This window comes from Ursus maritimus, unplaced genomic scaffold, assembly GCF_017311325.1.
Source record: "Ursus maritimus isolate PB19 unplaced genomic scaffold, ASM1731132v1 scaffold_7, whole genome shotgun sequence".
Taxonomy (NCBI): Eukaryota; Metazoa; Chordata; class Mammalia; order Carnivora; family Ursidae; genus Ursus; species Ursus maritimus.
In genome coordinates, this window is record NW_024426885.1 from 5624697 (window position 1) to 5650475 (window position 25779).

A 25779-nucleotide genomic window follows, 5' to 3' on the forward strand; every position below is an offset into this window, starting at 1 on the left:
ATCTCAGCCACACCTGCCAGGCCTCATGCAGGACTTAGGTCTGTGCTGTGCTTGTAGGTGTGATCTGCCCAAGGGCACTGGAGTTCCTAGATGTTCCAGTCCTAAGCATCAGTGGGAGTTCAGACTAGTGATCTCAACATATGGCAGAGCCTTGAGATGGAGCCATGAAATGTCATAATCTTTACTATAGTTTTCAATTTTGAAAATTAAATTAAAATTGCTTTTAATTTGAAAAAATTTTCCATATTTACAGTACAAATTCAGGAAGTATATTCAGCAAAATCTTGCCCGGTGGAGATTGCTAGAAGGCAAGGTGATTAGGGGGAGACATTTATTTGCAGCGGGTGATACAGATGAGAGCAGGACGTGGATGTGGGGGTTTGATACAAAGGGCTTGACCACAGACTGCTTGTCACTTGAAAGGGGAGGAACATGGTCATGCAATGAGGCATCTACTTGCTGTCCCTTGGAGCCAGTGACAGATAGCCACATCATGTTAGATGACCAGGCACGTGGTCACAGTGCACAAGCTAACATAGCACAGAAAAGTATATTCAAGACTTCACAACTAACCTTCAGTTTACATAGACAAAGAGGTTGAATGACATGACGTGAAATACAGTAAGACAAAGATAGAAGGTAGGACCTTCTATAGGACACTGGTCTGGTGTCTTCAACAAGAAAATATTATGGAAAAAACTGGGTGGATAGAACCATTCTAGACTTTGAAAGACTTGAGAAATATGACATTCAAATGCAAAGTACAGCCGTCGATGGCATACTACTTTTAAAAAGCACTCTAAAAGATGTTAAGGACAAGAGAGGTTTTAACTATGAACCAGTCTTAGATAATATTTTTAAGTTATTTATTTTGCTTGATGTGATCATGGTATTATTGTGGTTATGTTGAAAAACGCCCTTGTATTTTTGAGGTGTATGCTGAAGCGTTTAGAAGTGAACTGTCGTGTTCATCACAATAAGGGGCGCCTGGGTGGCTCAGTTGGTTAAGCATCTGCCTTCGGCTCAGGTCATGATCTCAGGGTCCTGGGATCCCTGCTCCCTGCTCAGCAGGGTGTCCGCTTTTCCCTTTGCCTCTGCCCCTCCCCCCCTCCACTTATGCTCTCCCTCTCTCTCTCTCTCAAATAAATAAAATCTTTTTAAAAAATGAAATAAAATACTGCAAAAGAAACATAAAATTGTCCAATCTAGGTGATAGGTCTATGAATGTTTTGTCTCTACTCTTTTATATGTTTGAAATTTTCTATAAAATAAAGTCAAAATGGGGGAAAAGAAGGCCTTGAGATTTAAAATCTGACTTGAGAAATAGTAGCCTGGACTGCCCTCGCTCAAACAGCTCAGCCTCTGCCTCGCCTCCCAGGTGCGCTGCTCAGCATTCTGCATGAAGATTATGAAGGCAGACCCTGGGTGTTCAACTTCCACCAGCTCCGCAAAGCAAATATGTTGTTCAGTAGAGGATGCTGCCTCCTGCACCAGTGTGCCTTGTGGGCAAATGTGACTACGAATATAAATGCACACAAAGCAGTCCTACGCACACTGAGTACCCAAAGAAATGAGCTCTGGAGCTGGGGGCCAGGACACCTGCAGGAGACGGAGTATCCTGAAATCAAAGGAGCCCTGAATCTGGGTGGCAAGGCAACTGAGGTCTTGCCCTTGGAGGCTGGATGCTCTTACATTTCCCCTCAATCGTGAACCGTGGGGTCCTCCAACGGTACAGGATAGTAGTCATAGAATCAACCAGACATGGTGGCCAAGACCTTGGAAGCTGTCTGACTCTGGGAAAGTTACCTGGCCACTGGTCTTTAAAATAGTCTGATTTCTAGGGTGTTGTGAAGATTTAATGAGATAATTGTAGCAGAGCTTAATGCTGGTAGGGGCTCCAGAGGAACGAATGGTCTTCAGGCACCAGATGTTAGGCAGGGCAAGACTATGATCCCTGATTGGAGGAAAATGAATGGAGTGTGTCGTACAGTTGCCCGGCTGGCTTCCTAGATGCACTTTTGGGGGCTGCCGCACAAGAAAGGGTGCTCAGGCAAGCCTAGGGTCTCACTCATTGGAGACAAACTGGAATTCAGAGAAGCCACGGCTGCTAGGACTTGAGGGTCAGAGTACCCAGGAGGATGGGGCTGCCCACAAAGAGAGAGAATCCCAGAGATCTGCAAAACGGCTGCCCTTGGTCTTTGGATACTATGCACGTGTGGATTAAAACTTCATGAAGCCGGTTGTGAAAAGAAGACCAGAAAGTAACAGGCCCCAAATAATTCCCAGAGCTCACACAGTAGTTAGTACTCCCTCCGGGCAGTGTGCAAAGAGCTCAGAATATAGAGTGGGACAAGTACGGTCCTCCAAAGCATCACACCTTTGTAGTGGGGCTCCATTAGCCCTAAACTAAAGGCTGCTCTAGGCCATAATAAAGCTGAAAAACAAGTTCCAAAGAATGAAACTGAGCCCGAGTAACTAAATAGCTCCAGGACAAAGTCCAATGCTATCTTAAAGAATACAATAAAATCCAGCACCCAACAATGTAAAAGGTTATGGTGTCTGGCATCCTACCAAAAGTGACCAGGCATGCAAAGATGCAGGAAAATATGGCCCATAACCAGGGGGAAAATATCCATCAGTAGAAAGAGATGGAGATACAAAGACCTTAAAGCAGTATTATCAATATGCTCCATGAACCTAAAAATGTAGAGGAAAACACAAAAAATACTGAGAAAAAAAAACAAAAAACTGAGACCATAAAGTCAGAGTAAGTGCCCAGAAATGGGAGCTGTTACAGTCATGGTGGGATTGGTGGTGGATATCTCTAAGGTACCCTATTCTAGCTGGGAAGTTGAGGGATTCTCTTAGCCTCTTCCTTTTAAACATATTCAGATGAGACCGTTCCTGTCTCTGGTTCTGCACATGCTCACTGCTGTGGTCATGGGACATGGGCATCTTGGCCATGTGAAGAGGTGGTCAAGAGATACAGTGGGCATTTGTTGGGTTTGTCTGCCCCCCCTTCCTTCTTTGGACATCACCTGGCTATCCTCTGGGGACGCACTGTTATGCACGAACTGTGTCCCCCAAAATTCATATGTTGAAGCCCTAACCCCCAGTACCTCAGAAGGTGACTGTATTTGAAGATAAGGCCTTTAAAAAGGTGACTGAGTCTTCAACAAATGGCACTGGGAAAACCGAAACAGCCACATGCTAGAGAATGAAACTGGACCACTTTCCTATACCACACACAAAAATAAACTCAAAATGGATTAAAGACCTAAATGTGAAACCTGACACCATGAAACTCTTAGAAGAAAACATAAGCAGTAATTTCTCTGACATCGCCTTTACCAACATTTTTCTAGATATGTCTCCTGAGGTAAGAGAAACAAAAGGAAAATTAAACTATTGGGACTACACCGAAATAAAAAGCTTTTGCACAGCAAAGGAAACCATCAACAAAACAAAAAGGCAAGCTACTGAGTGGGAGAAGATATTTGCAAATGATCTATCCAATAAGGGGTTAATATCCAAAATATGTAAAGAACTTATACAACTCAGCAACAAAAAAACAACAACAACAACAACAAATAATAATTCCATTACAAATGGTCAGAGGACCTGAATGGACTTTTTTCCAGAAAAGACACAGAGGTGAACAGCAAACACATGAAAAAATGCTCAACATCATTCATCCTCAGGGAAATGCAAATAAAAACCACGACAAGATACCACCTCACACCTGTCAGAATGGCGAAAATCAAAAAGATAAGAAATAACAAGTGTTGGCAAGGATGTGGAGAAAAAGGAACCCTCGTGCACTGTTGGTGGGGATGCGAACTGGTGCAGCCACTGTGAAAAACAGTGTGGAGGTTCCTCAAAAAATTAAAAACGGAATCACCGTATGATCCAGTAATTCCATTACTGAGTATTTTCCCGAAGAAAATGAAAACACTACTTCAAAAAGGTATATATACCCCTGTGTTTATTGCAGCATTTCTACAATAGTCAAGATATGGAAACAGCCCAAGGGTCCATTGATCGATGAATGGAAAAAGAAGATGTGGCATGTGTGTGTGTATATATATAATGGACTATTACGCAGCCATAAAAAAGAATGAAATCTTGCCATTTGCAACAACATGGATGGATCTAGAGAGTATAATGCTAAGGGAAATAAGTCAGGGAAAGACAAATACCATATGATTTTACTCATACATGGAATTTGAGAAACAAAACAGGGGCGCCTGGCTGGCCCAGTCACCAGAGCATGCAACTCTTATCTCGGAGTTGTAAGTTCGAGCCCCACGTTGGGTGTGGAGATTACTTAAAAATCTTAAAAAAAAAAAAAAACAGACAAAGGAAAAAGAGACAAACAAAAGACAGACTCGTAAATACAGAGAACAAACTGGTGATTGCTAGAGGGCAGGTGGGTAGGGGGATGGGTAAAATACACCAAGGGGATCAAGGGTACACTTATCGAGATGAGAACTGAGAAATATATAGAATTGTGGAATCATGATACTATACACCTGAAACAATTGTAACACTGTATGTTAACCATAGTTTCATCAATCAGTCAACCGATGATTGAGTTAAATGAGGCCAATAGGGATGGCTCTAACCCAACCTGACTGGTGTCCTTACCGGAGGAGGAGACCTGGACACACAGACGGACATCAGGGACACATGCGCACAGAGGTAAGGCCATGAAAGTGACCATGGAGAGAGGCCTCAGGGAGAACCCAACCTGCCGACAGCCTGACCTTGGATTTGCAGCTTCTAGTGAGAATAAAGTCCCATCCCTGCCTTGTGGCAGTCCCCTGCACAGCAGCTGCTGAGGCTTCCCACCAACTTGCTGGTCACCCAGAGTCACCGGAAGGTCAGGGACAGGATGTGGGCTGCAGCCCTGCTCCAAGGTCTTGATCTTGCCATCTGACGTTCAAAGGGCAGAGGCAGCACTTTCTCTTCTGAGCCCCACAGCCTGATCCCCTGGCCCAGACGTTCATCCTCAGCCACCATGGGGAAGTGTAGGTGAGTGCCAACCTCCAGAAGGCCCGCAGTGGGGGGCTCCAGGGATGTTAGTCCGGGGCGCAGACACACACACCCACACACCTGCCTCCAGAGACTTAGCGGTGTCTGGAAGAAAAAGAAATGTGTGCTCCCTGGAGGAATCCAAGAAAGCAGACAAAGAGGTGACAATCTGGGGACAAGGTGATACAGGATGGAGACATGTCATTCTGGGCAAAAAGGAACAACGTGAGAAGTAACCCAGGTGGGGAAGGTGCTCCGTGCCTGGGACTGGAGAATAGGGGTTGGATATGGCAGGATATGGGGTCAGCAGGGAAGGGCTGCATCTACCATGCCAAGGGGCAGTACGATCCAAGTCCGTGCCTTAGGAAGCTCACTCTGGTGGCAGAGGGGCACGTGGACTGGGGAGAGGAGGAACTGGATCTAGAGAACTAGTTAAGAGGAAAGGGGGGGTGATGAATTTGGGAAGTCTTTTAGAGTTTTGACATTCACAAATTAAACACATGCACAATAACAGCCAATTTACCGAGAATGTTCCCACTAATGTGCCAAGAGCATTTAATCCTCATGATAACCTACGCGTTTTGCCCTATGGTTATCCCCATTTTATAGAAGAACCTGAGGCTCCTAAAGGTTCTTGGTAACTTGCTTAGAGTTCACAGCTAGAAAGGAGAGTCAAAGCTAAACCCAATCATTCGAACGTCAGACCCCAGACTTCTAACCAACTATGTGACCCACGATGACAGCCAAGCTATGTGGATAGGCCAGGCCTTGTTCTTATGCTTACCTTGCAGACCAGAGGTTGACAGGGGCTGCAGCCAGGACCTCAGACTCCTAGTCCTCAGGGACCTGTTCTCCTTGGATCTCCCTGCTTCCAGGTCCTAGCAGCCTGAAGGCACACAGTGAAGCCCGTGGACTCCCATTGCCCAGACCACAGAAGGGCCACCTGGACCGCTAGACCATGCGGACAGCCCTGTCCTCTTGGAAGGGGTTAGACACAGTTGTATGAGTCTTCAGAGTGAAATTCAAACTACCTGAAGAGGCAGTTGTCAGTGTCCTGGTGCCATGAGATCCATGGAGATCCAGACCCCATGGGGGCAGCCTGCTGGCTCTTAGCCCAATGTGGCCGGGGCCCAGGACAACCCTGCTGGGGCAGCCTCCTCACCCAGACTCTACCTCCCAGCTTACCACCCACTGCGCGGGCACACCCCAGCCCTCCTGCACGCCCCCCCCCCGCCACTGGCCACCGTAAGCACAGTGCTACCCTGATGCTCTCAGGGTCTGCACCACTCTCCTCCTGGCCCCGACCACACCCACTCTCTCCAGGTCCCTGGACACTTGTTCTGCCCTCGACCACAGATGGAGTTGCCCGAAACTGAAGCCCTCCTCGGCCAGTACTGCATCTCTGCACCTTTCTCCTTGTGGCCAGGGCTCATGCCATCCCAGCCTGGGTCAGAGATCAGCCAGAGGAGATTTTCCACCCTCCAGGCAGGTTGGTCCCTCCCTCGATAGTACTCACAGAAGCCCTTCCCTCTAAGACAGCGTTTACTCGGACTTACCCGATCCCTGTAATTATCTGTGGCTGCCCCACGGGCTGGGAAGGAGCCTCATGCATCCTCTGTGCGGAGCCTAGCACCTGGGGCCAATAATAGTGAGATGAGAGTAATAATAACACAAACAGGCAGCCCTTATTGAGCTCATGCATTCTCACTTAATTACAGCCTCCCATTGGCAGATAACTGTATGGAAAGCATTTTTGTTCACCATCTGGAGCATAGTGAGTGTGCAATAAATGTTAGCTACTATTGGGGCACCTGAGAGGGCACAATTGGTTAAGCGGCCGGCTCTTGGTTTCGGCTCAGGTCTCATCTCAGGGTCGTGAGATCGGACCCTGCGTTGGGCTCCATGCTCAGCTCTGAGTCTGCTTCACGTTCTTTCTCCCTCCGCCCCTCCTGCCCACGTGCTGTGTGCTCTCTCTCTCTCAAATAGATAAATAAATCTTTTTTTAAAAAGCCAGCTACTATTCTTAATAGATGTTTGTTGAATGAATGAATGAGCGAGTGACTACATGGCTGACTCAGCCTCCCTGCTGGGTGCTGCCTGAGTCACTTAGAGCACGCGCTTCAGAGTGCTACAAGCTCGAGTCCCTGGCCTGTGGTCCAGTGGACCCGGTTAGCGCGAGGGTGCAGCCCAGTGACAGCAGGGGCAGGACCCATCCCTGTGAACCTTTTCGTGAACCTGCACAAGGTACCTGAAGCTCGTTATCATGGAAGGCCCAGTCCCAGACCTTCCGGGGAGAGGACAAGCCCAGGACCCGCAGACACACTCAGCAACAAGCACTCTTCCCTCCCGGGCCCTGGAGCAGGCTGTGCGGAGCCCCCGGGGGAGCAGAATTCAGCAGTACAGTGGGTAAGAACCTCTCGGCAGGGCCACAGCCAGATGCGGACAGGCCCACACGCCCTGTCCCTTGGCCGTCATCCAAGGACCAGGACCACAGGCAATGAGGAAGTGGCCTCAGGGCCAAGCCAGCTGTATCCTAGCCCCGGTGGAGGGTCTGGGAGCCCACAGGGCTCAGCTCAGGGCCGGAAGTGTGCCTGGTGTACCCGCCGCTTGCCAGGCACAGTGCACCTCCTGGGGACACAGCCGCGGCCAAGAGATGTCCCCCCTCCCCGGGACCACAGTCTAGAGAACCACAGACTAGGGAACAGCACCAGAGAAAGGCGTAAGCGGCAAGAGACGACAGAAACGGGGGCCACGGGTTCTAAAATCACACCCACTCCTGTCACCCTGAGGACTTTTGCCACACCCAGCCCCACTTGTGCTGTCATTTGCTTAATGTTTTTTTAAATGAGAGAGAGAGAGAGAGAGAACAAGTGGGGGGAAGGGAGGGGAACAAGAAGACTCCCCACTGAGCACAGAGCCCGACTCGGGGCTTGATCTCACAACCCTGAAATCATGACCTGAGGCGAAACCAAGAGTTGGATGCCCAAGTGACTGAGCCACCCAAGCACCCTGCTTAATATTTTTTTAATCAAAAAATGTGAGACTTAAAAAAAAAATGTAAGATGTTTTTGAAAAGGAGAACCAGTATTACTTGGTGTAAGTAGAAAGTAACTAAAAATAAAGGCCTAACGACCTTAAGAAAGAAGTGTCCAGGGGCGCCTGGGTGGCACAGCGGTTGGGCGTCTGCCTTCAGTTCAGGGCGTGATCCCGCGTTATGGGATCGAGCCCCACATCAGGCTCCTCTGCTGGGAGCCTGCTTCTTCCTCTCCCACTCCCCCTGCTTGTGTTCCCTCTCTCGATGGCTGTCTCTGTCTCTATCGAATAAATAAATAAAATCTTTAAAAAAAAAAAAAAAGAAAGAAAGAAGTGTCCATTCATGTGCCCACTTCAAATCCCCCCCATCGCACACTCTGGGACACTCTGTGCTCCCTGCAGCCCCCCAGCTCCCTGCTGAGAGGAGGCAGGGCTGAGGGGCACGAGGGACAGGAGAAGGGTTTCCAGGAGCAGGTGGCTCTGGCGGAGGGAAACAGCCTTGCCGCAGGAACCGGGCTGCGGAAGTAACTCATGCTTTAGAGAGAGGAATCTGCCAGCCAGGGGAGCAGAGGGCACAGGGGTGTGGGAAACCGCTGGGGCAAGTGCATGCATGTGTGTTTGCTACAAGACCCCACAATCTAGGATCCCTCAAAGGGAACTGTCTTAGTGTATGAGTGACTTACAAACAGCAGACACTATTCCTCAAAGTTCTGGAGGCTGGAAGTCCAAGATTAAGGTGTGGACGGCCATATGGTGAAGGCCTGCCCACTGGTTCATGGCACGGTCTTACTGTGTCCTCACAGGGCCGAAGAGGTGCAGGAGCTCTCTGCCGTCTCTGGTAAGGGCACTCATCCCACTAATCACCTCCTAAAGGCCCCATCTCCTAAAACCACACTGTTGGGCACTAGGATTTCACACATGAATTGTGGGGGGGACACAAACATTCAGACCCTAGGAGGATCGTTCACCGGGTGGGGGGAAGTGTAGAATCGTGCTACCCGAAGGACCTCAGGGGCCTGGCTGAGACATGCGGATTCTGTCTCAGGGGCAGGTGGACGCACAGAGAGTTTTCAGCAGGGAGGGGCGTGCACAGTAAGATGGGAATTAGAAAGCCATTCTACTGGATTGCAGGGCAAGGCCAGAAAGCAGGGCCGAGGCTGCAGGCTGCCGGCTGCCGGCTGCTGGGTCTCCTGGGCCCGGCCCTTCTCTTCTTGGCAAGCAGAAGATGGCTAGGACCTTGCTGAACGCCAGGACAGCCGTGCAACTCCGAATACAGGGAGATAAAATCCTGAAGAGACAGTTGCTTCCCCTGGCCCACCTGGCCCCTAGCTCCTCTACCCCCCAGCTGGCTGCAGGTTGTCCTGAAAAGAACCCAGTGTCCTGGACAGGAGGTAGGCCAGGTAAGGTATGCTCGTGGCAGGCGTTTGGGTTTGAGTTCCTTCTGCACCTACCACACTCCGCTCGAACTCTGAGATGCAAAGACCCCCCCCCCCACCAGCTCCCAACCACTGGTGGACACATGAATATCTTCCAGGGTTAACCTGCCTGGTTTTTATCATGTTATAGAAAATTAAAGCTTCAGGCTATTTGAATTTAATTTAAGAAGCGATATGCATGGAATTCCTATTCCTGGTGAACGCAGTTTTCAAGGAGATCTTCGTTTTCTGAAGTTCATTCTTTTTTATTATTTTTTTTTAATCAGCAGAATGGAACAGTTTTAAGAAACAGGTGCTCTTGGTGTATTTTGGGCCTCCTTGATTTTCTTCTTTTCTTTCCTCAAGTACAGAGAGTAATGGAGAAATCCTGCAGGAACAGCACCACTTGAATGGAATCTCCTAGGGCTATTAAATCTGTAGCTCGGGGCTCCCCCACTGCTTGTGAAAGAACTAATGAAGGAGCTGACTCAGGCAGAGGAGCTGCGGGGGAAGGGGTCTCCCCCATTCCGCTCTCCGCGCCACCCAGCAGACACGGCCACGGAGTCCACGTGGGGCCCCTTGGGAGGGCAGGATGGCAGGTGGCATGCCTACGGCTGAGAGCTCATAGGCACCGAGCACTGTTTGCACGGCATGATGGTTGAGATATGGATTTGGGTTCTTCCGTGAGGGGTTCTCTGTTAGGGGCAGGCCCTTCCCACACAAGCTCCCCCTCAGGGGCTCTGAAGGGCAGGAAGCAGAGGCTGTTGGAAGTCAAGAGCCAGGTGACCTTACTTGCAGTGGCTGTGAGTGTTGGCAGCCCCTTGGGTGCATTGCTGCCCTCCACAGAGGCCTTCAGTGCTGACTTCTCCCCTCTGTGTAGATTAGAGAGAAGGGAGGTCCTCCAGATTGAGGAGAGACCTAGGGGTGCAGGACCCGCAGCGTGAGGCTGCCTGCCCTGGGGCACATGGCAGGCCCTGCCACGTGAGAGGCGCTGACCTCGACAGCCTGGTGGGCCCTGGCATGGTGATGGTAACACTGAAGACCAGGTGCCACCCCTCCCCTTCTGGTCCCCGGAACACTCTGGGAGTCGGGTGGTGTTCTAGGTGTTCAGGATATGCAAGTGACAAGGATTTCTGCTCTGATGGAGCTTATAGTTTAAGTGAGGGACAGCAGATAAAGCAGCAAGCAAATAAATCAGGTGGATGATGGGCTTTCAGGAAAACCTCTGGGAGAGGATGACCTTTGAACTAAGACCTGAATTCCCCTTCCTTCCTTCCTTCCTTCCTTTCTTCCTTCCTCCCTCCCTCTCTCCCTCCCTCCCTCCCTCCCTCCTTTCTTTCTTTCTTTCTTTCTTTTTCTTTCCTTCTTTCTCTTGCAAAAATCTGGGGGCAGAGTATACAGAATTGAGGGAACAGCAAGTACAAAGGTCCTGAGGTGGGAATGTGCCTGGTGGCTGCTAGGATCCAAAAGACCATGGAGTGTGAGTTTGAGGGGAGATGGTAGAAGGTGCTGTGGAAACGGTAGGGAGGGGCAGATGGTAGAGTTCAGCTTTCAGTTGCTTCTTATTTTATATGTGTTGTCAACACAAGGTACACCCCCGCCCAGGGCAGAAACCGTGCCCTAAAATTACTGAGTATTATGTACTATCATTTATTTATATGAGTGTTTTAATGTACATTATATACCTCATATAGTATAAATATTTACTGTTGTGTATTATCCTTCGTGAGGACTGCTGCTGTGCTGGGCTTGCTCTGCAGGCTGGGGGCTGGGACTGCAGGAAATCTTTTTCCCTCAGAGGCTCCCAGAACCCCGGCACCCCAGGCTTTGTGAGGGGTATCTTAAAGGTATAGTCCCATTTTCTAGAAACCTTTCTAGATATCGTATTTAAAGTTCAGGAACACACTACTACTAGCTGGGGAATGACTGCACTGGCAGGTGAGTTTACCTTGGTGAGTTTAAGGGAGCACGACTGCAGGAAGGGCTATGGACGAGGCAGACCTTCCCCCACGCCTTTCTGCTGTTTCCCTCTCCTTGAGCAATGCATGGGGAGAGGGGAGGTTGTGACTTCAGCAATGGGGCTATGGAGTCAAAGTTCAAGCCCAGTATCCCAAGAGCGCTGGTGACCGACTCTGGAAGCTTATAAACAAGGTGCAAATGGAAGTATCCAGCCTAAGGGCATGAAAGGGAGGCTCAGAGAGAGCTGAGATGTCCCTGGAATGCAATCTATGCTCGTAGCTTCCTGGATCCATTCATTAATTTGAGGCAGGGAGCTGAAGTTCAAACAGGCACCAGGCTCGGATGACCTTAAGTGCCCAAACTGGGCTATACTTCTCTAAGGAAAATACAGAATCTGTATTTTCTGTCTCTTGCTCATTCTCAAGCAGATAATAGAGAAGTACATTTTTGTTCTATTGAAGAAACGTGACTTAATCCTGTACTGAAAGCGGGAGATGTGTGGGTGAATTTCTCTATTCTGCAGACTAGAAAAGCCACTCTAAGCCTTGTGAAACTAAGCAAGAGGAAAATTCTGTGTTCATTCAGATGCTAGGTACACGTTCCTGGAGAGGTTTTAAACACTTCTTTGTTTTATTGAAATAGTTATTTCATAATGTATAGAGAAGAACACAAGACAAATCAGGTTTTAGCTTTCAAAAAGGAATTTGTCCTCACGGGACACACTTTTGTTTCTGCTTTTTAAAATCCTTTTATTGTATAATAAATCACAAATATAGAAAACTTCACAAATCAAATCTTTGGCTCAGCAAATTGTTTCGAGGCTTTTATAAATGCGTCTTTATCACCCACATATGCACCCCTATCCACGATTAAAGGAAAACCGTTTCTCTCACACAACGCTTCTGACACCAAATCTGCAGATTTTCCACATCAAGCAATTCTCCAATTCTCCGAATCCACCTGGGGGTGCTTACAATTTAATTTAGTTCTGACGCTAACTACCCAGGGTTAGTACCAACTGCACAGGTTAGGAGCTCAGTCCCACTAAAGTGACTCCTAATTTCAGATGCTGATTGCAAGTCGTGGGTCCCCAGGTCACCCACATTTCTGTCTGACTTGGCTACAATTTGAGTAATTTGTTTTATTGACTCACAGAGCTCGGGGACACACTTTAGTTACTGTTACCTGTTTATTATAAAGGGTTTAGTAAAGATAGAAATGAACAGCCAGATGAAGAGGTACAGAGGAGGTCTGTGAGGGTCCCAAACACAGGAGCTTCTGACCCCTTGGAGTTTGGGACGTACCATCCTCCTGGCGCGTGGATGTGTTCCCCAGCCCAGAAGCTCTCCAAACCCCACCGTTTAAGGGTTTTGTGGGGTTCTACTATGATGGCAAGATGGATTAAATCATTGGCCACAGTGATTGACCCCATCTCTAGCCCTCCTGTCCTCCCTGGACATTTGGTGGCAGTGGGCAGGGGTGGGGGTGGAAGGGTGGTGGTAGGGGGTTGAAATACCAGCCCTCTAATCACAAGGCTGGTTCCTCTGGCAACCGGCCCCTACACACAGAATCTAACTAGAGACCCCCTAGCCTAGAGTCATCTCATGAACATACCAAAGACAGTCCTAGTACTCAGGAGATTCCAAAGGTCTTAGAAGTGCTGTGTCCGGAATGGGCAGAGACCAGATCCATATTTCTTGTTATGTCACAACTATGGTCTTATATTAAAAGCGTTTATCTTTCGGGACACCTGGCTGGCTCAGCCACTGGAGCATGCAACTCTTGATCTTGAAGTCATAAACTAGAGTCCCATGTTGGGCGTAGAGCTTACTTAAAACATTTATCTTTCAAGTCTCTTTTAATCTCTTGGTTCCTTTTCCATCCTTTTGTTTTCTTACAGTTTAATCTGTTGAGGGACTTTTGACCTGTAAAATTTCCCACGGTCTGTCCTTTGCCGATTGCACACTTATGTATAGTTTAACATGTGCCTTGTGTTTCCTGAATATTTGCAGCTGGATCCAGAGACGGGATCAGATTCAGGTTAGGTCCCTTTGGCCAGATTATTGGAGGCACTTAATTAGCTCTTTTTTTTCTTCACATTAGCAGGCTTTGCTGCTTCATGCTTTTATCTGTTAAATTATTGGGGATTGCTAAATGGTGATATTCTAATTTCACCATTCCATTTTTCATTTATGAGCTGGAATACAGTTTTAAAGAGACGCTTCCCTTCATCTACTATTTGGTTCCCCAGTGGGATGATTCATGTAAAGAAGGTAGAATAATGCTTGACTCTTCTGTACTCACCTGTTTTCAAGATAGTGATTTCTCCTCTCTCTCTCTCATCTCCCAAATGCAATCCTTTTTCGGTAATAACTTCTGAAGTTGAAGATTTAAACATCTTGGGGGTGGGGGTGTCTCGCTCAATGGCAGTTGATAGCATTATTGACGTTCATTGTCCCATCTTTGGTCTGAGGGAGGCATTTCACATTGCCTCCTGGGTCCTTTTGACATGACCCTCATCATCTGTGATAGCCTCCATCTGGTGTTAAAAGATAATTCAGGTCATCTCTATGTTTTCTGCTCCAGCCCTGGAATCAGTCATTTCTCCAAGAAGCACTAGTTTCTTTGAGTAAGAAACTACCTTAGATGACAATTTGAGCTCTAGAGATGCTCACTCCTATCGGATTAGTTGTTTTTCAATTTTTTCAGCAATGTGTATTTAATATATGAAGCAACAATTTTAATGTTTTTCTTTTTGTTTAAAATATGTTTCTGGTTTTATTGAGATATAATTGACACATGTTACTGTACGAGTTTAAGGTATACAGAATAAAGGTGTGATTAACACGTGTCATGATTGATTACCACAATATACAACATCTCATACAAACATAATAAAAAGATATGGAAAAAAATGTTTCTTGTGATGAGAACTCTTAGGATTGACTCCCTTAACACCTTTCCTACATATCATGTACCAATGGTAGCTATAATCATCAAATTGTTCACCCCGGTACTTATAAATGGAAGTTTATGGCTTTTGATCATTTATAGATATACATATGTATAGATATATATGTGTGTGTATATACGTATCTATGAAAAAAAATTCCCCAAATCCACATTGATTTCCAGCTCAAGTTTAAGACTCCAGAGCTTTGATATAACTTCTCCTATAGTTCTATTCTATTCTATCTGTCCCTTCTTTGATACCAAGGTTCCTGGTTCTCAAGGACACACGGGATGATAAAGATAGCCCATAATCACACATTTGTTTTCTCCCATATTGAGCACACAGCAGCCTCAGAATAAAAGTACTAATACTACCAAAAATAAAAAAAAAGTACTAATACTACCACAATTATTTTTAAAATATTTTTTGATTGAATGTTCACCATATTCTCTTTTGCCCCAGCTAGAAAACCAGTTGTTTTTATCTGCATTGTCCCAGCACACCCTGGTGACTTACTCTGACCTCTTGCTCTTCACCCTTGCTCAGTTCTACAGGTAACTATATATTCCATGCTCACCACCTATCCTTATAGCTGATAACTGAGCAGTCCTGGATTTTGTGCTTGTCCATAATAATATGTGTTTATATTTGAGAGTCAGTTTTGCTGAATATAAAATCCTTGACTTACAGTCCCTTTCCTGGAGTTTCTTAAATATGAGCTCCAGTTTCTTCCAGAGGGAAGAATTCCAGTTAAAGAGTCTGAAAGTGATCTCATCTCCTTTTCCTTGTGAGTCCCATGTCCTTTTTTTCTAAAGGCCTGAAGTGGGTTTTGGGGGTTTTATTTTTTAAACTCAGTGATTTTACTAAACAGTGTCTTGGTGTTGGTTATTCTAGGTCAGTAGTCTCAGGTGTGCATTATACTCTTTCAGTATGGACTCTTGTATCCTTTTTTTAATTTCCGGGAATTTTTCTTGAGTTATGTTTTTAATATTTTTCTTCCCTTGCTTCTGTTATCTTCTTAATATCTGCAGGTTTAATCTTCCTTGCCTATTTTCAATACTTGTTATTTTTTTCTCAAACCTTTTTTTTTTATTTTTTTTTTGAAAAAATATTTACTTATTCATTGCGAAAGAGAGCGTGAGCGCTAGCTGGGGAGGGGCAGAGGGAGAGGAAGACTCTCCAGCAGACTCCCACTAAGTGGGAGTCTCATGACCCTGAGATCACGACCTGAGCCAAAATCACAAGTCGAACACCCAACCAACTGAGCCACCCAGGGGTCCCTTTTTAATATTTTTTTCTGATTTAAAACTCTTCTTTTTTAAATCAGCTATTTCTTTTCAGGCACGATTTTTGTCTATTCACTCCTGTGTTCCTTCTAATTTAGACTTCATTTTGATATAAACTTTTCTCTGACTTCTAATTGTTTTGGGTTCTGTTACCTCATTTCTGAGTTTTCCTAAATGTTGTTTACCCGTATGTTATATCATTTTAGCTTATTTTGAGATAGTAGGTTAATTCTGATCTGTTCTGTTGCCACATCTTTCTGGCCTGCTTTGATTGTCTGCACGAACGTGTATTCTGCTTCTTACTCTCTTATAGTCCTTTCGTATGGGATTTGACCTCGATATTTTCTGTTACTCTTTTTTTTTTTTAATACGGAATGCTTCACAGATTTGCATGTCTTCCTTGCACAGAGGCCATGCTAATCTTCTCCATACCGTTCCAATTTTAGTGTACGTGCTGATAAAATGAGCACTTCTGTCACTTGTTTTTAAGTGGAATTGGTTCTTCTGAACTTTCCAATTAAAGCAGCGTTCAGAAAAGCTTTCCTAACACCACAGAGCTCCCTGCTTCGTCGTTTTTGTGTATTGCTCAAACCTACGGCGTCTTGTTTTCTGAGCAAACTTTCCTGGATCCGGTCCCCCTCCCCACTGTGGTCTGGATCTTCTCTAACCTTTGTCTCTATCGCCCCTGCCCTCGAGAATTTTGATTCATTTCCCGAGGTTCCTCCTCTGTGTGTGCCCTGTTCTGGAAGCCAACCCACGCAGGGCCATTTGGAACTTTCACAGGGCCTGAGCTGCTACAGCCTCTTCTGACCTTCTTCCCCAGGGCCCCCTGCAGTTGGAGAAGGGGCTGTTGGAAGGGGCAAAACCTCTCCAGGTTTCAAATGTTGTTCTTGGAATTCCCCTATACCTTTGCTATTTGATGACTTTGAATCATGGTCCACTTATTTCATCATAGCACTTCAACTACAAGTGACAGATATCAGGAATTTTGTCACTGCCATGTGCTATCATGGTTGGAGGAAAAACAAAGATTATACTCTAGATGCTCAGGCATAAACCAAGAGTGTTTGGCAACTGAACTTTCTCTAAAAATTAACGGTTTATAATGTGGTTGAATAAATACTCTAGATAAATAGCAGGTTGACTGTCTCTGTAATTATATCACAAGCCAAAGGGAGTATTAAGTGTTTGCTTTAGTATTACATCTTCATTTGGAAAATTTTTACTTGATTGTAATTTAGGCACAATTAATATTTTTAAATTTTTTTCCATTAATATCAATAATGAGTATTCAATTCTAAGATATTAATTGAGTAAAAAGACAAACTCTTAAATCTTGAGTCGGTCTGTTTAATATCTTTATATTAAAATAGAAATGAACTGAAAGATGGCTTTAAATATCACTACTTTTTTAGGGGCTGGTTTAAGTTGAAAAAGTAAACTTTAAAACGAACTGAAAATTCATATTTTGTGACAAGTGGGGAAAATCGAATTATGAATATTTATAGTTCATGGTAAATGAAAACATTGGGGAAAAAGAACAATCTTTTCATGGAGTATCTTTTCTATTCTTGGGCTTGAATTCCTGGGCTGAATGTTGTGGGGCCATAAGCCCAGGGCAGGGGCATGAACAGAGGTCGCTGGGAGATTACTCCTCAAGGGGAATAAAACAAGAATTGAATATCGGACAATTAGTTATTTGTGGAGCAATTTATCTGATTGTGACTGTGTGGCTGGAGGGACCTTGTGGACACTTGTGAATTCACGGGCACCTGCAGACAATTCCCAGCGCCCTGACAACTCCCCACCTTGGACTCTGGTTTCTCTCTCTTCCCCTCTGCTCGAAGGCTTTCTTTGGCACTTGAAGCACAGCTTGGAGGTGCGGTGCTTAGTAAATAAACAATGGAGAAGGGAATTGGTGGGAATATGCTCTACTGGGCTTGCTTCCCGCGGAATGGGAGCATCGTTATCATTAATGAACGTGCATTGACTTTTCGTCCTTCCTTGTGCTTCTGGGATCACCTTCCGAAAAACTATCTTCACTCAAGTCTTTGTCATGGTATCTGCTTTTGGGAGCTCCAAACTATGACATCAACTAATTTTGGCTTTATTTCCAAAAGTCTTAAACCTGATCCCCTCTGTCCATTCCGAGGAAGGGAGAGGGGCCAGAAGATGAGGCAGAAAGCAAAAAAAGGTGCATTCAAATGCAAGCTTCTTTTCTATTTCTTTTCTTTTCTTTCTTTTTTTTTTTTTAGAGAGAGAAAGCACACACAAGCATGGAGGGGGAGGGGAAGAGGGAGAGGGAGGGAGAGAATCCCAAGCAGGCTCCATGCTCAGCATGGAGCCTGATGCAGGGCTGAATCTCACAACCCTGAGATCATGACCTGAGCCAAAATCAAGAGTCAGACATTTAACCAACTGACCCACCCTGGTGCCCCCAAACGCAAGCTTCTGATGAGTAGGTGAGATCCCACCTTACAGTGGAGATAAGGGCGTTGGCTGGCAGGGTCCCCTGGCGTTAGGCTTAGGCTTACCAAACCAGCAGCCTTTGCTGGACTCTGTGTTCCCCTGTGCCCTTCCCTTGACAGTGTGACTTCCCTTGCAGGTTTCCCTTCATGGGGAGCATACACAGATCTGTAGACACGAGTATTATGGGCTACTTAGTATTTTACTTCTTAGCACTTTATTTCTGAGGTTGTTCTGATCTATGCATTCACCTCTTGGAAATTTTGTTAACATGAATGTGTTTCTATGTCTGAATAGCCCTAGATTCAATTTTTGGACCTGCATCATTGATGTCCAGTACCTGGCACATGGGGAGCTCTGCCAGGACACACCTGGTTCATGGCCCTGCCATGTGTAGTGGGCACGGTTAGTGGTTTCATAGGTGATAGTTCTGGCTTGTCTTTGCTATTGGAGCAGGAACTTTGAGAGGTCAGGGATTTGTTGATCCCCAGGATGGTACTAAGGCAAACTAGATGGATGGAGTTTGCCACTCCTCCAGAGGGAAGCCCACTCCCACCCCCCACCACCCAGGGCTCCCGCCGGTGGATGCCTGCTCCGGGGAACTGCACTGCAGTTTGTACTTTATTCCTGTAGAGAGGAAGGGAGTGGGGGACAGAGAGATACTCTTAAGCAGGCTCCATGCCCAGCACGGAGCTGGAGAGGGGGCTCAATCTCGTAATCTCGAGATCATAACCTGAGCCCAATGAGGAGTAGGATGCTTAACCAACTGAGCCACCCAGGTGCCCTTGTATTTGTACTTTAGAACAGAGGTGGGAGCTACAGTGGGAAGGCTGGACTGAAGATACCTGTCTGGAGAATGAGGAGTCTGGGCAGTGAAGCAGGTGAGTCTCAGCCAGGTGAGAAGTGCTGAGGGCCTGAGCGCAGACAGGGAAGCAGGACAGGAGTTGGTAGAACAGATGGGAGATAAGATAAGAGACCACAAAAAAGCTCTATGCAGGTCTCTGGCTGTTGGCTGGACCCTTAAACAGGATTCACAAGGGGGGTAAGGAAGGGTGGCTCCATTCAACCCGCATCTTTAAGTCACAGAATGAACAACTAGAACACAATGATATTGAGAAGTTGATTGTTAGAACTTAATACAACATGAATAATGCTGTCTTCCTCAGGCTTTAAGACAACACATATTATGAAATCAGGAACGCCCGGGTGGCTCAGTCAGTTAAGCGTCCAACTCTTGATCCTGACTCAGGTCTTGATCTCCCCATGGTGAATTCCAGCCCCGTGTTGGGTTCCATGCTGGGCATGGAGCCTACTTTAAAAAAAAAAAAAAAAGATTCTTTTTGAAGATTTTATTTATTTATTTGAGAGAGTGAGCAGGAACAGGGAGGAGAGTAGAGGCAGAGGGAGAAGCAGACTCCCCTTGGAGCAGGGAGCCCAACACATGGGGCTCAATCCCACAACCCCGAGATCATGACCTGAACTGAAGGCAGAGGTTAACCGACTGAACCACCCAGGTGCCACCCCCCTCTCCCAAAAAAGATTTTAAAATCAGAATTTTAAGATGAAAGTCTATAGCTATATGTCATATGGGGTCTGAGAGAGTCACCTGTGCCAAAGGGCAAAACTTACCCCTGGGGGGGAGGGGAAGTCCTGCATATTTTCATTTGTTAAAGCCTTGTCCTTTAATACTGCCTTCTTTTCATATCTGTATGACCAGACTGGAGACACCTTGGAAAAATCCGCCATGACGACCACTCTATGACCCGGAACCTTCTAGAGCACAGACCCCTCCCCCCATTCTCTCCTTTGTCTAACCACACCCTTATGGACTCCCTGGGCCTAACATCCTGATCTGCTCTGGAGATAGGACAAAGAGTGTGTATTCACCAGCCTCCACGGTGGAAAAAGGTCTTACACAAGGTGGGGCACATGGCAGTTTACTGTCTCGAGGCAGCCCACGACACGCTTTGGCCATCTGTGCGTCCCCTTCATAAACCGTTTCTTGTCAAGCTGGACTTGTTGGCCTTTTCCTTCAAACATATGCCCCCTTCGGCCTTTGGAGATCTTTTTGCATGTGCCTCCCTTTCACAAACAACATCCAAAGAATTTGCCCATTTGAATAGTAATAGCGTTAAGTTTTGGTTTTGCCCAGCTGTGGGCCACTCTGGCTTCTAGATTATTAGCCAGCAGGGTTCACAAAACCTGTCTTGTGTGGGTGCATTTTTTTAAACGTCTAACCTCAAGATCTATACTTTTGGCTTCAAACAGGTTTTCTTCCTGAAATATAAACCTGACATGTAATTATAGAAAAATGACAGCTCAGAATCCAAATCCCAGTGAAAGAGAACACAGGCAATTGACCACGGCACGATTATGAAGCTAGCACTCGGTGCACAGCACCGAGTGGCCAGCTCCAAGGGTCAAGGGTGAAAGGAGAAGTAACATTTCTTTGAAGTTTTGAGCCTGCAGATGGTACAATGGGCCCGTTGCTTCTCTGTTGTTCCCAGTCGTTGATTTACCGTCAAGCTCAAGTTGACCGTCATGTAAAATGTGCTCATTGCAATGATGAGATTGATTCTGAGCAGGAATTAGAAGGAAGTGTCCTTGTCTGGGCTTGTGGGCAGGACTTTCATTTATCTTTGGTCTTTGGAAATTAGAAGAACAGTGATCTCATTGGTCTTGTAAGTGGTTTAATTCTCAGGGGACTCTTGGGGATGCCCATTTGTGAAAGAGACTTCACAGCCTGTTTGCCCTCTGTTTGGATCAATTCAAACATCCATTCAATCATAACCACTCAAGTGCTCTCATGACCGCCACGCTCAGTCCCGGCCCAAAGCACAGGCGTGACTGTGGTGACGGGGGAGACAGACAATGAATAAACACGTATAAACAAGAAAACAAGCAGATGTAAGGGCTCTGCAGAGAGTTACAACAGGGGGAGGTAAGAGAGACCGGGAGGACCTTTAAGACAGGACCCCCGATGCCTAGCTGGGAGAGCACATTCCATGGGGAGGGACTGGGGAGAGCCAAGAGCTAGCAGGAAGGGGGACTTGGTGAGTTTAAGGAACAGTCACAGCCGCATGGCTGGTGAAGCCTGAACAATGGAGGATGGAGCAGATCCGGCCTGAGAGGGAGACAGGGATGGGTTTTATTCTGAATGTGGTACCCAGCCAGGCATGTTTAGCCTGAGAGTAGTGACAGATCTAATGTTTTTAAAAATCTGCCAGCTGCTCTACTGCGAGTAGATTGAAGAGAGTCGAAGGCAGAAAGACCCACTAGAAGGTGCTGAAGATCTCTGGGGATCAGGGTGTCCTGGTCCGCGCTGGTAGTGGCGGTACAGCAGGACCCAGTAATGGGCTGCAAGTGGAGAGTAAGAAACAGAAGGGACCCCCATGAGGATTCCTGGATGTTTGGCTTGACAATCTGGGTGGGGTCGGGCTGGCAATAGAGATGGAGGGGATGCAGGAAGGTACCAGCTGTGGGTAAGGGAAGGAAATCCAACATTCGCTTGCCCTGTTAAGTCTGAGGTAATTCCTAGGCATGCAAGAGCCAAGCCATTAGGCAGTCAGATCTAGGGATCTGGAATTCCAGGAGGAGATGAGAGCAGAAGATATGGACAGTAGGGGGGTGGGGGAGGGGAAAGGGGTATGTCAAACACAGCATCTGGAGCCTGGAGACAAGATGGCGTTACCTGGGAGAATGTGCAGAGAGAAAGGGGAAGGGGGCCCAGAGCAGACCCTGGATATGCTATCAGGTATGCTCAGAAGGAGGAGGAGTCAGCAAAGGGAGCTAGGGAGGAGCACCCAAAGATGAGGAGGGAGCCCCAGAAAGTGCTCCCAGAAGGCAGAGGAAGGTGAGGATTCCACAGGAAGGAGCGGCCCACAGAACATCGCTGAGAAGCTGGTGTGAGAACAAAGGAGAGTCCATTTGCGTGACCATGGGGAGCTCCTGCGTGACCTTGATACCAGTGCCATTACTGGGGTGGTGAGGCCTGTTTGCAGTGAGGTCAGGAACAGGAGAGAGAGCACAGACATTTATTTCAAGTGCAGGTTTGCCGGCTGATGAAAGTGATGAGCAGAGGAAGGGGGACGAGGGCCCAGCCCTTACTGTAACCAGGGGCCCGGCGGCCAGAGCACTGGGACTCTCAGTGAATTGGGAGGACCCCTCCCCCGAGAATGTGGCTCCTGATGCCAGGAGCAGAATGGGAGCAGGAGGGAGGGGCGCCTGTGGGCTCAGAGGCAGGACTGGATGGTTGAAGGAGACCTTTCAGGAATCCTGGGAACATGCTTTCTGTCTGCAGAGCCCCATGTGACTTCAGGTGGTCCAGCTCCTTCCGGGGTCACCGTGCTCCCCGCCGACAAGGGAGCAGAAGGGGAGCACTTGGATAGTTTACCACGGTTACAGGACGGAGGCAGTTGGGTGGGTCTGCATGCCTCCTCTGGAAGATGTTCCTCATAAGCAACTTGGGGTGAAGCCCCTGACCACCACACGTATCTGGCGCTGGCCCCAGGGGAGGAATGAGCCCTGGGAGCTGGGTCACAGGAACCCCTTGTAGTAGCGGGGCTCCGACTTCTTCAGGAATGCGGGGGTCCCTCTGTCTAAAGCTCCCTCACGTCTTCCTGTATCCGTTTGCCTCTTCAAGCTGCTGCACTGTCTTTTAAAGAACTCTGGTGATTCTGCTCCATCCCCTCTCTAATTTCTTGCTTTCCTTTCTTTCTTCCTGCTATCACGACTCATGCCATCCCTTGGTGGGGCCTGCTTTCTTGTTTATGTGTCCCAGTTCTTTAGGCCATGACGCTGGATGACTCAGCGGCACCTGGAGGGACTGAAAGAGTTAAGATGACTTTCTGTCGGAGCCCTGTGCTGTTGTGAGGCATTTATGACTGCCTTCCCCGGGGTCTGGAGGCGAAGAGGCAGGGACAAGGAACCAGGGCTTTGGAGCAGACTTGGGAGGGTTCCACGCTGCCTATTTCTAGTAGTGGGATGCAACCTTTCTCAGGCAGGGCTCCTGAATATTTTGCACAGACTGCAAACTGCACAACTCTAGAAAGCTCCATTCCTATAGAAGTCTGCATGAATAGCACCCCCTGGGTGTGCTGTGCCCAACACCCACAGTCCACAGGCTGCGGTCCTGACTATTTCCTTCCCGGTAAAACAGCTGATGACGTCATAGCAGAGTCCTTGGGGGGACTATGAATTCTACCGTCCTGGTCTGTTGCAGGGCACGGGGTGTTGGCCAAGCCTGTGGCAATATTGTGTGACTTGACGACAAGAGGCAGAGGAGCGGCCTTTGTCTTTGGACAGGTTTATGTTTTAGTTTGAGAGGCAAGACGAACCCCTTAAAAATAACCACTGGGTGGGGTGTGACCCTCGGATGGACCCTCTGAGTGTCCCAGCTGTGTCCCCTCACCTTTACCACTCCAGTTAGGATGGGCTGGAGCCCCAGCGCCAGCACAAGCTCTTCCCCCCAACAGCCCCCAAGAGGTTCTGCTTGCCAGTCGAGCTGCCTGTCACCTGTGTGGCAGGTCTGAAGTGCCAGAGAATTAAGCCCTTGGGAGCAGGCTTAGCAGATGAATGCCGGGAGTTGGTGCGCAAACGCCCCAGCTGCCTTGTCCTCACTGGGATGGCTCAGAGGCAGCCGGTTCACACTGGCTCCCGGTTCCCCTGGCAGGATGAAGCACCTTCCTCCCACAGGGTAGCTGGCTCAGGAATGCAGGACCCTTGGTGCTTTCCCTCCCTGTCTCGGCCCCCACTCCCCTGCCCGCAGACTTTGCCCCTCCCACGCAGCTCCTTGCATGCCAACTCTAGCCTCAAGTTGGCTTCCAGGTGCATCCAAACCAAGTGGCCACTCTGCTCTGCTCCTGCAGAGCTCCACGTGCCTTCCCGTCACCTCGCAACGCAGGGCTTCTTGCAACCTTGCAGCTGACTGATCTGTTACTGCCCCTGCAACGGTGCGTGCCTTATGGGCTGGGCCCACGTCTTACTTGACAGTAGAGCCCCAGGACCCAGCACAGCGCGTGGCCCACGGAGGCTCAACAAAATACGTTCCGAGTGTGAAATGTGGTATGGGTGCCACTCACATGGCACATCTCCAGGGCTAAAATCATCTGAGTGAACGTAGCTCCCCCAGTGTCTCCCGCGGAACGCACCTGGTCTTTTTCGCTGCACGTTCTACCGAGGGATCATTAAAAATTACGTCTGTAATTTCAGGCAGATTTCATTACAGATCCTGAAGAAGGGGCAGGTAGAGGTTTCTTGCCAAGGAACTGCCTTCTCCTTTTCTCTGAGGATGTGGATGCCTATGAATCCCCGAATCGGGACACCCCCTGTGTGCAGCCGAGAGCTTGCTGGAGGGTGTGAGAGTGAACCCCAGGGGTGGGAGCCTGCATTCCCTGCTGGCACAGCTGCCCTATGTCACATGGGCATTCTCGGGCAGCCAGGTGGCCCCACGGCCTGGAACTCACTGTCTCGGGGTAGGGGCTGTCTCTGTGGCCACTTTCTCTATAGCCCCATTATTGCAATATCAACCTACCCTCTGATTAATATGAATGCTTGGCACCTGGATGGTATTTTAGTCCCAGCTATGACCATCTGCCTACAATCACTGGCACATCGTCAGCATGTGTTTTCACAGCGACCCAGCCCTGGGGTTGCAGCTCTTTATCTTGATTTATGCTGGTGCCGTCTAACCTCCCCGTGTTTGTCCCTGTCCAGGCATCACACAGGTCCTAGAGCAGGTCCCCTGACCTCTCAGTGCCTCACTTGCCTTAACAGGAAAGTGGAGATCATGGAATATACGATATGGAATTATCAGAGGATTAAATGAGATAGTCCATTTAAAAATGCGTAGCCCAGTGCTCACCACAGAGCCAATGTAAGTTATTACTGTTACTGCTGTCCGCGAAGCCATTCAGTTGTGTGCAGGCTTTGCGTTTGCTTTCGGACCTCTTTCAAAGTCTTGCATGAATCGTTCTGGACCATCTGGGTGACCTTGGCTCTGAGACACATTTCCAATCAGCTGCCACCCCTTCACCCAGTTCCCACCGATGACCCCTCTCCTCCCAAATCTCTGGGTTTACTCCTCACCCATCTGAGGGGCACCTGCCCCGGCCAGCTGGCTCCTCTTCGCATCCCTAGCCAAGGCCAGACGCTGGCCGTGGGGAGGGGGTGGAGGAAGCATAAGGACTGGGGAACTCTAAAAACATGCAGGACCTGGGTCGAGACCCAGCAACAGCTCAATATTGGGCCCAAAGCACTAGCACTGAGAGCGGCAAACCACTCAGGAGGTGGAGGAACGATCCAGGGACAGTCCTTGGCCCAGACTGCTCCTTCCTCCTGCCCTCCACGGCTGCCTCTGTGCCTGGATCCCCAACCCAGCCACGTAATTAACATTCACCATAGCCTGTCTCCAGTCCATCCTTCACCAGGATGCACCCTCAAGCTTCTTCAATAGACACTTTTATCACCGCGGCTGACATCCCTGACACCCCTGGTCATATGCTCCTGCAATATTTATAGGCTTGTGGATTGCAGATCCTGATAAGGGGAGGAAGGCTACGGAGGGGCATTAGATGCCAACAATGCAAAGTTGAGCTGGGCAGGGCTCAGCTCTTGTTAATGTCTCTGTAAATCA

At 47.9% G+C, this 25779-nt stretch overlaps 1 long non-coding RNA gene and 1 other non-coding gene across 2 annotated transcripts; one reads left to right on the plus strand and one right to left on the minus strand.

Moving 5' to 3' along the window:
• The first annotated feature begins 4413 nt into the window (after positions 1-4413).
• Positions 4414-20155, plus strand: LOC103658174. Its single transcript, XR_005833119.1, has 4 exons — positions 4414-5034; positions 5826-6523; positions 18949-19027; positions 19864-20155. It is a non-coding gene; the product is annotated as an uncharacterized LOC103658174 (long non-coding RNA).
• LOC121101362 lies at positions 16044-16150 on the minus strand. Its single transcript, XR_005833356.1, has one exon. It is a non-coding gene; the product is annotated as a U6 spliceosomal RNA (small nuclear RNA).
• Positions 20156-25779: the final 5624 nt, after the last annotated feature.